The sequence below is a fragment of the Pipra filicauda genome, unplaced genomic scaffold (genome assembly GCF_003945595.2).
Source record: "Pipra filicauda isolate LSUMZ 115617 unplaced genomic scaffold, ASM394559v2 scaffold158_size1702193_pilon, whole genome shotgun sequence".
NCBI classification, from domain to species: Eukaryota; Metazoa; Chordata; class Aves; order Passeriformes; family Pipridae; genus Pipra; species Pipra filicauda.
The window spans coordinates 444613-452304 of record NW_024104084.1 but is presented as its reverse complement, the minus strand read 5'-3'; the positions used below and the strand labels follow the sequence as shown (position 1 = coordinate 452304).

Genomic DNA, 7692 nt, shown 5'->3' with positions numbered 1-7692 from the left:
ATAAGCAATCCAGGTCAGGATCAGATCTGGAGACAGTAACCTGCATCAAAATGGTGTCTCATGAATACCAGTAAAATCCAGGACAACCAGCCATGCCTGACATCAGGCTGGGAAGTCAAGTTTGTAGATGAGCATCCAGGAAAAGAACTGTGTTAAAAGGGTGCATAACCAGGCATGGGCAAGACTGCAACACAGTGTAGCAGAGCTCAGACAAGCCAGAGCAGTGTTGGGAGCCCTGGATTAAAAGCAACTTTGAAGAGCAGAGAGCCCCCACCAGTGCTTCACCCAAACCCTTTTCACAACAGTCTCAACCAAAGTTAGACACCTGAGGTGCATCAGAGAGCTGTCCTTAAGTGTAGGCATCCAAACTAAAAGGAGAGGAGAACTCACTCAGAGAACTGAGACCGCTGAGCATAACGATCTGTGAGGCAGCATACTTGGTGTAAGTGCAAGTAGTTGCCCAGAGACCTCCTTGAAACTCCTGACTTTGCGTCTGATGTCTGATTTCCAGAAGACAATTTTGAAACCTCAGAGCTCATCGGGAGAGTTTATCTGAGAAAAAAAATCTTTTCCAATTTCTTTAATGTTTGTTAAATATCTTACCTACTGGCTATGCTTCAGGGGTGTTTTAATTAGCAAGACAGGTTTTTGCTGCGGTTTTCTTTTTGCCTGTGTCTACAGGCAATTTTGAACTAACAAATTGTAAGAGAATATCCTGAATTTAGATAAAATTCCCAAATCTGTAGGCTTCTCCTTTTCCACTTCACCCTTTAATTCCAAAGTACAGTTTGAGAAGTCGAATTAAAGTTTTTTATCACTTGATTGTCTGTCTGTCTTGTATGTCATGGTGATAAATGCAGAATGTCCTGGGAATCACACAGTTTGCACGATGCAGTGGGATATGAATGATAAGGAATAGTCTGCAGTAGTGTTCAGTGCAGCTGAAAGTCCAAACATTAGTGGCAAAATAGGATATATAGTCTTGAAGACGAACTTGTAACACTGATTATGAGAATACAGGGCCACATAAAAAAAAAAAAAATTGAGCTACTCGAAAGGTTCTGTTGTTCTTGGTGTGATACAGAATCCTTTTTAAGCTGAACCTATTTTAATGCGAATCCTTAAGCCACCTATAATCTCATAACAAGACTAATTCAAAATAACAATCAACCTAATCTGGTGTTTAGTAGAATCAACTAGGAGATTAAGGTTCCAATTTATAAATCACTTGCATATACTACCTACTTCCAGAATCCTTGAAAATTACATGCATACCAGTTCACACAGATCTTTAAATCGGTGGGTCTCCAATGTCTCAATGTGTTCCTGCACTATAAGCAAATTTCAGCTCAGAATATCACTCTGTTTATTCAGGCAGTTGAAGCCACACAAAGAAATAAAGGAAGCAGAGATGATGAAGAGAGGAAAATATGTAGAAAGGGGGAGAAATATTTCATTATCAGTATAGAAAATATACAAGTTGTTTTAGCTTTGGGGTGATTTTTTGTTGTTGTTGTTTTTGTTGGGTTTTTTGCTTTTTTTTTTTTGTTTTTTTTTGGGTTTGGTGTTTTTTACATTGACAGGACCCCTGAACAGACTGGTGCAATTACCAGAAGGAAGGAAAATAGGACATCAGTATCAATAAATGTCTCAGAAAAATGGATCTCCCAGCTCGCATAACGTAAGAAATGTCTTGAGAATGACTGGAAAACTTTTTGGTAGTACAACTGTGAAACTCACCCGAAACAATTCCAGTTCTGAGCTCTTCCAAGAACTCTAAAACACTTCTCCACAGCTTTCATAAAACAACCAGAGATGAGTCTCATAAAGTGATCTTACCAGGGTAAAGGTTAGTACGGTAAGTGCACCATATCAACAGTGGGAAGAACAAAGTTGATTTTGGACGTGTATTTGATCTATATTCACAGTTCCTGTATTTGGTACAATGAGGATCAGAAACTAATATCAAGAAAGAAAAATAAAAAAAAAAAAGAAAGAGTTTGTAAATGTCAAAAACTTGTATCCTACGCATTGTTGACTGTTCGCTTTTCTTTTATTTTCCTTTTTTTGCTGTTCTGGTTTTTTTGTTTGTCGTGTTTTGGTTGCATTTTTTTCTTGTTTGTTTTGTTTTTACCTTTTTAAGTCAAATTCAAACCCCAGGTCTGCTCTCAAAAATTCTGGTTAAATATTGACACGGTACAAACTTTGAAGCTATGTCTAATGACCCATATCTTCATAAATTCAGGTCCAGGATTCATTAGCAGTTCCCATTTCTCAGTTTCTATATTATATCTAAAATCTACATTGCCTGAAACTGGGGAAGGAGGGAAGCAGCTAAGAGGAAGGAGGGAAGCAGCTAAGACCTTTGTCTTTGCAGTTTTTGTGTGTAAGGAAGTTGAGACCTACTTTAGCTTTTTAGCAGAGTTAAAGGGGGCAACAGTCTCTAAGGAATTCTGATGTATTAAAAATATTTCAGAAAGAACACCGTTCTAATACAGTCCTACTACCCAATCTAAATGAAGATACAGGACTCTGATGGATCACAGAATCATAGAAAACTAGGCTAGAAGGGACCTCAAGGATCATCTGATCCAGCCTATCTTAGAAAAAGCAGAGTCTAAACAAGATGGCTCATCACCTTGTCCAGCTGAACCTTAAAAGTATACAGCACTGGGGAATCCATCACTTCCCCGGAGAGATTATTCTGATGGCTAATTTTTCTCACTGTACAATAAATTATTGCTCAATTATTGCCCCAAAATGGGTTACTTGTCACAAAAAAAAAATCACAATAAAAGAAAGGAAAGATTATTGTGAAATATATTTCATCAGTGGCCAACTTTCTTTTAGAATTTAGAACTTCAGGAGATGTTCTCCTGCAAGTTGGCATTACAAATCACAATCTAACCCTTATTCTTTTTCAGGGACATACAGGGTTAATTGCAAGCTTGATATGCTGTGTTTTTATAGCTCACTGTTTCCTAAAATGTTTGAACCTTTTCAGGCTCTCCTCCATTCTTCAGGCATACACTTGAGTGCTTTCCACAAGTAAATATTGGTTTATCCCTAAACCAAAATGTCCTATCTATATACATTTTGCATAAGTGTATATTGATAAATAAGCTAGCAAGTGTATGCATTACACATAAGGTATTTCTTATAGAGGATCTGGATTTTATAGAGTGTAAAATATGGATATTGCTCTATTTATCTTACTGTAGTTTCCCGGAAAGGTGACAGTGGGTATTAGAATGCTATGCTTCATATACATGCTGGAGCACACTTTTGCCTTCCTTTACATGGAGAAACCCAACAAACCACCTAAAAGAGAGGGTAAGAGGGAGATAAAAGCAAATGTAAAAAATAAGTCCATCCTATAGAGTGGTGTAAAACAACATGCCACTGACTAGTAATTTTAGTTCAGCTGAATTCAATGGGTGTTGTTTCTTTCATCCTGATTAGGAATCATAGAGTACATGAAGTCATACAAGACCTGCCATTTTGTGTGGCATTTTTTTGTGGAGGCAGGGGTGGGATGGGAGGTAAATGTGGATAGGATGCACCACCATACAAGAGTACAACATTTCAGATGGCTTTCATCTTATCTAACTTCAGTTAGCTTCATTATAGATGTAGTTGGATTCCAGAGACAAGAGATTTTTTAAGGAATAATTTATTTGACCCACTTTAAAGAACTATTCTGTGATAAATAAGTTGCGCCCTAGCACTGTATAATTTTTCTAGGGACAAACAACAGAGATGGAGTTTTAATAGGTACTTCTTCAATGTCCACATTATAGAGCTGAATCCTACTCCCTGAAAGAAGGAAGGTAGACAACTCTATCTTCCTCAACTGTCTCAGTGAGAGCACTTGATCATGTCACTAATTCAGCTGTGAGATTTTTCTCTAATTAACAGGTCTCATTTTATGTTGCTGAAAGGGGAATGTTATATTCTCTAGTGGGATCTGTGCTGCTGCACCTCCAAAAGCCAAGCAGACATCATGCAAGCACCTAAACACATTAAGGCATGGTATTGTGGGCAGAATAAAACCCTGTACAGTTGAATTACAGAAAGTATGAAAGACGTATTATAAGGCAGGACACTAACAAATTCCTTCTATATGAAGCCAGTCTCTGTCAGAACATAACTTCCCCCCCCCCCCCCAGTGTCTTCTCAGTCACTTTTACGTTCCCTTCTGCTTAAAATGTGTGACAGATAGGAAACCTGGGTGACAGCAGCGTTTGATGTTGCTCAGAACTGCTGCTTGATTTTGAAGGATCATCATCAAAAGAGATAGAAATTTGCCCATCCCAGATTTGACCAGATCATGCCTTTATTATTTAAATAGAGTAATTACGATCAATAGCCATGGGCAAGATTCCCATCACCCTGAGGACTGTATATTCACAGAAAAAGAAATATGTCTCCCTGTCTCAAAGAGTTTGTAAGATATTACAGACAGCAGGCAGGCGAGCAGACTGTAAGAAAATGATGAGAGAAGAGTAATTTCCATAATTGGCAATATACTTTCAGCCCTTGGGCAGTGTGACTATTGTCATGCTTACTTATTTAGTTATTGGCCTTGAAGCCAAGGAAGAAGAATAAAGGAGGATTCGAAAGAGGATAAGGAGGCAGATTTGTTTCAAAGACATCCCCAACAGCAGTGAACATCATTTGATGAGGTTGTTATACCTGAGATGGTAAATGCTTGCTGAGCCAGTGGACCCAACTGCTACCTAAATCTGGCAATCTACCTTTTTGATACTTCTCCTGTTTAAACATCCCAGAGCTAACAAGTCTCTGGCAACAGTCCTTCTCTAAAATATCAAGAGTGGATGCAATATGTTGGTGAAGTGAAAGCATGTGCTGGTGAATCTAAAGAGCACATTGGTGAAGTTAGACATGGTCTAGTTTTCCCACAAACTCACCTAGACAAAATTACAGAGATTTGCTTATTTTCCATTTGTTTTCTGTATATTCCAGTGGGCTGGCTCATGATCCTCATGTTTTTCTCCTCATCCTAACTAAAAATCCTTTCTGATTCAGTTACTTGGCCGTAACAGCAAGTAGTAATTTCCCAACCTTTCCTGCCCTGACCCTTTCTTAGAAAGCGCTGCTTTTTCATTTCTTGTCTTTAAAATTATGACATCATGGCTGGGCTTCGTGAACAAAGATCTGGGAAGGCTCTATCCACATTTGCTACAGGCACGCTGGTGGCTTATGAGGCCAATACGTGACAGACATATCCGATTGCAAAAGGCACAGCAGAAAGACTCCTTAGATGGTGTATTCTGCAATACACGGTTCTTTCTGCGTTGCCTTTTTTCCTCGAGAGTGATCCCGCGTGTGTTCTCAAAGGAGACAGCTGCGTTATAGATGGTGTGTCTCCAAGCCTCCCGATTGGAGGCCAGAGTAGACCAGTTGTGCTGATCAATATGGCCAAGGCTGAGATGTTGTTTCAGGGAGTCCTTGTATCTTTTCTTCGGGGCTCCTCTCATGCAGCAGCCAGTGGCAAGTTCACCATAAAGCAAGATCTTAGGACACACTTCTTTGAATTGTTAGATCTCATGAAATTTCATAAGCAGGTAAACCGTAGGCAGAAAAGGACTAGAGGTAGGTGGGACATGGGAAAATTGTGCAATGAAAATTAACGGAGAAGAATGGGAGGAGAAACAGGGAACAGGTATCAGAAGGTAAATGTCTTTAAAAGTGCAAAACACTACTCTCCAACACTATACTGTCTGGACCTGTCCTTGGACAGGGTACTTTGACCTGTAAGGATCCAGCCATGTTACTTTCCCCTCCAATTACGTATAGTACCTATTAGAGTTGTAAAGTAAGCACTACATTTCTGACAAATTCTGTATCAGTATTGCTTTAAAATAGGTTCAGGCTTTTTCCCCATTTCATGTTAGACATTCTTCAAGCCCAGCAGAATTTAAGACTGTGTTACACAAATTTAGTAATCCTAAGTGGGGCATAGTCTCTAAACTAGCAATTTGGCATCTTCTATAGATACAAGGCATGCTCCTGGCAGATTAACCATGATTTATACAGATTCCTAAAAGAGATAGGAACCACTCTCTGGAGGTGCCATGCATTCCCAACAACTAGAAAAAGCCCAACAAAAAGAGTCCACATTGAATTCTCAACTTTAAACATCATAAATGTCATAGTAAGCACCTATATGTAATTCTTGTACTCTATACATGTGGCAGGGACTGCCTGTGATTAAGAAAAACAGCTGCCCAAAACAGTGTGAAAAGCAAGACTCATCCCTCTGTTTTGTGTTCCTTTCTGAGCACCAATCATCCTACCAACCTTGGCTGATCCAGGAACCATTTTTTTACATCCCCATGACTCTCCTGTCTGCTGACTTAACAGCAGCAGATCTCCTAGTGTTGCCTCTGTCTCCTGACACTTGTGCCTTGCTGTGCACTGTTGCAAAGGTTTAGCTGCCCCTAAGCACATGAAAGGAAAGTACAATTGCACTTGTGTATGTGTGTGCATTACTATTCTTCCAAGGATTGCAATGCTTTAATATTTTTGGATTAACTCATGATCAAACATTGATGAATCATGGTATTTTACTGAAAAGCACAATCCTTAAGTCAACCACCTAATCTAAGAGAAGAAATTAAACTCTAAACCAACATAAACACATTACAAGTCATTAGTGTAATTAAAAAGGAATGTATAATTAAAACATTTGTGTATTTTAGCTCAAATTCATCTGCGGTCGGAAATTTTAATGAACTGTTCATCAAAGAAATCTCTGGAGTCTGAGGATAAGTTTAGCATAACAAGAAATTGAATGTTTTCTTCTCTTTGGCATAGGAAGCTCTGTTCCCACTGGCTTCGAAAACCAAGCTGTCATTGGCTCAAGCAAACTAATAATGATTCTAAATGGTTATGATCGCTTCAATGTTTGAAACTGATGTTATCTTTTTTATCCCTTAAGAATCATGTTTTTCATAATTACTTCTCTTTTGTCCTTTCCTTAAGACAAATGATTTTGTAATTAGTGATGAAGGAACCAGTGATCACTCCAAGACATCTGTCAAGTTGTCATGAAGTATCTGTCCCTGTAGCTATATTTAAACTTTCTGTTTAATAGCCTCTTGCTTTATTTCACCATTACATCTCTGCGGTATCATAAGCAGGATACCCTAATGATCAAGTTCTATAAAACACAGAGCAATTAGATTGTAAGACATATTGCTCCCATGAAAGTCCTTCCTTCTCATAACGTAGCTCCCTCTCTTCCCTTCCTTCATCATCCTCCAACCCCACACCTTCACTTGCAACATTCACTAGCTGTTATTAGACAAGACAACTGTGTCAACAGCTAGCCTGATGTTTGGCCATATTTCTATCTTTGAATGCTTATTTCAAGCATCTTTTGAGTATGCTTGTTGGTCTGAAGAACAGCCTCATGAGTAAAATACGACAACAGTATTACTGGGGTTTAGAAGATCTGCACTATCCATTTAGGTCTACACTATTTTTTCTGGAGTGACCTTAAACTGTTAGTGATATTCTATATTCTTTCCCACCCATCCCCAGGGCAGAGATTGTCCCATTTTGAGTGTGTCAAGGCCTATGGGAACCCGTTCCTGGTAGGATTCTCCAAGGGATACAGAACTATACAGAGAGATTCATAATATTACTGTAATGCATATCAAGGCA

At 38.8% G+C, this 7692-nt stretch overlaps 1 long non-coding RNA gene across 1 annotated transcript; it reads right to left on the bottom strand.

Moving 5' to 3' along the window:
- Positions 1-1842: 1842 nt before the first annotated feature.
- On the bottom strand, positions 1843-5048 carry LOC120322827. The gene is made up of 3 exons (XR_005562759.1): positions 4932-5048; positions 3217-3321; positions 1843-1959 (listed from the first exon to the last, which is right to left on the bottom strand). It is a non-coding gene; the product is annotated as an uncharacterized LOC120322827 (long non-coding RNA).
- Between the last annotated feature and the right edge of the window lie 2644 nt (positions 5049-7692).